A 3,103-nucleotide genomic window follows, 5' to 3' on the forward strand; every position below is an offset into this window, starting at 1 on the left:
CAAATGAGAAAAGAGTTTTGGGTGAACTTTTAGGAATGTCTACTTGGGGATGATCTCTCCAGATATTTGGTAATGTGAAATTTTAGAGTTGAGTTAAATTAAGTTAAATGATGGGAGTTTGTTGAATAGCTGGGTATTTCCCAAATAAAGTAAGATACTGAGACATCAGTTACTAAACAGAGAAACTAAATGTATTTAGGACTATTAATGAATATGTTTGGTGCAACCCTGAGATGTTCTCTATAAGAAAGCAAATGTTTTTAGAAATTATCACTGGTCAGCAATGAAGACCCAACACAGCCAAAAAAAAAAAAAAGAAAAAGAAATTATCACTGGTATTTATGTTCACCAATCTACAGAATGCTAATGTAAAAGACAGTTCATAATTGCTTACTTCTTAGTTTTCACAAGAAATTAAGGTTTTAAGAGCAGAGGATTCTAATCTAAAAATGTAATTAAAGATAATAGAAATAGCCCTCCCCGGCGCTGCCAGCCCCGCGCCTGTCCCCAGCCCGCGGCTCGGGACCCTTTGCCTGTGTCCATCACTCTGTGCAGAACTGCCGCCGGCATGTCGAACAAGCTGCCTTACAAAGTCGCTGACATCAGCCTGGCCGCCTGGGAACACAAGGCCCTGGATCTCGCAGAGAATGAGATGCCGGGCCTGATGCACATGAGGGAGATGTACTCGGCTTCCAAACCACTGAAGGGTGCCCACATTGCCGGCTGCCTGCACATGACCGTGGAGACAGCTGTCCTCACTGAGACCCTCGCTGCCCTGGGTGCTGAGGTGCGGTGGTCCAGCTGCAATATCTTCTCCACCCAGGACCATGCAGCAGCTGCCATTGTCAAGGCTGGCATTCCAGTGTACGCCTGGAAGGGTGAAACGGACGAGGAATATCTGTGGTGCATTGAGCAGACGCTGTACTTCAAGGACGGGCCCCTCAACATGATTCTGGACGATGGTGGTGACCTCACCAACCTCATCCACACCAAGTACCCACAGCTCCTGTCAGGCATCCGAGGCATCTCTGAAGAGACCACAACGGGGGTCCACAACCTGTACAAGATGATGGCCAACGGGATCCTGAAGGTGCCTGCCATCAAGGTCAATGACTCGTCACCAAGAGCAAGTTTGACAACCTCTATGGCTGACGGGAGTCCCTCATAGATGGCATCCAGTGGGCCACAGACATGATGATTGTGGGCAAGGTGGCGGTGGTAGTGGGCTACGGCGATGTGGGCAAGGGCTGTGCCCAGGCCCTGAGGGGCTTCGGGGCCTGCGTCGTCATCACGGAGATCGACCCCATCAACGCGCTTCAGGCTGCCATGGAGGGCTATGAGGTGACCATCATGGATGAGGCCTGTCAGGAGGGCAACATCTTTGTCACCACCACGGGCTGTATTGACATCATCCTCGGCCGGCACTTTGAACAGATGAAAGATGACGCCATTGTGTGTAACATCGGACACTTTGACATGGAGATTGACGTCAAGTGGCTGAACGAGAACACCGTGGAGGTGAACATCAAGCCCCAGGTGGACCGCTACTTGTTGAAGAATGGGTGCCGCATCATCATTCTGGCTGAGGGCCGGGTGGTCAACCTGGGCTGCGCCATGGGCCACCCCAGCTTCGTGATGAGCTACTCTTTCACCAACCAGGTGCTGGTGCAGATTGAGCTGTGGACCCACCCAGAGAAGTATCCCATTGGGGTCCACTTCCTGCCCAAGAAGCTCGATGAAGCAGTGGCTGAAGCCCACCTGGGAAAGCTGAATGTGAAGCTGACCAAGCTGACTGAGAAGCAGGCCCAGTACTTGGGCATGTCCTGCGATGGCCCCTTCAAACCTGATCACTACCGCTATTGAGAACCAGGCCCACCCTTTGCCTTCCAGCTGCTGTCCTTGCCTGGGTCCCACCTCTCCTCCCCAAGAGCAAATGGCACCACCTTTGAGACTGGTTTGATAATGTTCCCCATCAACTCCCTGGGGCTAGTCAGTCTTTGGCCTCTGCTGCATCCCTCATACTGTTCCAAGTGTGGCAGGGGGAATTGAGAAGTCCCTCCTCAAGCCCTGGTCATGATAGAGATACATGGGAGTTACCCACAGGGAACCATGAGCTCAGGGGTTTTGGAACTGCTCACTCAGTCAGTCCTTCCTTAGGCTGGAAGTTGGCAGTGGTGTTCACAAAGCCCATGCACTTTACCATCCAGGCCCTCACTTGGCCTATGGACTTTATACCCATGTTCTTGGTTTACAGGTTCATTGGTTCCTCAGCCCATGAAAGATGAGAAGGAGCTATGTCAAAGGGTGTGGAGGAACTGTTGGAGTTTAAATGCTCCTGAGAGCCCGGCTTAGTGCTTGACATTCTCTTAAACCTCAGAACGATGAGGTTGGTACTTTTAGTCCCTGTTTTACAGGGGTTGGAATATATTGTCAAGGGATAGCCAAGAAAGGACGAGAGAAGTGACAGCCAGAGGTTGAGAGGGGCCAGAGAAACATAAAAGTGCATTGTAACTTGATGTTCCCATCACAACTCTGGGTCAAAAAGAGATTAATTTGGTTTATAATGTTAAAAGAGAGCAAGAAGGTGGGTTAATAAAAATTTTGGTGCCTAAAAAAAAGATAATAGAAATAATAAGACAACATTTCAGTATACAATAGGAAAGTAGGATGTACGTTTTCAGTAAAGAAGGTATGAGGAATGGAGTTGCATTTTATTAAGGGAAAAGGAAGTAGGTTTGACTTAGGGCTGGCTGTTTCTGAATGGAAAAATAAAGTGATGGATACAGAAAGTGATGAAAAGGTTTGTGGAAAGTGGATCCTGAGAAGAGCTTTGTGCATGGTCAGGATTGACTGAGTTTAAAATAAATTTGATTGAGTAAATGAACTGTCTTTCTTTTTTGGCTGTGTTGGGTCTTCGTTGCTGCACGCAGGCTTTCTCTAGTTGCGGTGAGCGGGGGCTACTCTTTGTTGCAGTGCGCAGGCTTCTCATTGTGGTGGCTTCTCTTGTTGAGGAGCACAGGCCCTAGGACACATAGGCTTCAGTAGTTGTGGCACGTGGGCTCAGTAGTTGTGGCTCGCAGGCCCTAAAGCACAGGCTCAGTAG

The 3,103-nt window shown here is 49.0% G+C and overlaps 1 pseudogene across 1 annotated transcript; it reads left to right on the forward strand.

Annotated features, from left to right (window-relative positions):
- The first annotated feature begins 568 nt into the window (after positions 1–568).
- On the forward strand, positions 569–2,611 carry LOC309978278 (adenosylhomocysteinase-like; annotated as a pseudogene). The gene has a single exon. The product of its transcript is annotated as an adenosylhomocysteinase-like (transcript).
- Positions 2,612–3,103: the final 492 nt, after the last annotated feature.

Source organism: Leucopleurus acutus (assembly GCF_964270905.1).
Source record: "Leucopleurus acutus genome assembly, chromosome: X".
Classification (NCBI taxonomy): Eukaryota; Metazoa; Chordata; class Mammalia; order Artiodactyla; family Delphinidae; genus Leucopleurus; species Leucopleurus acutus.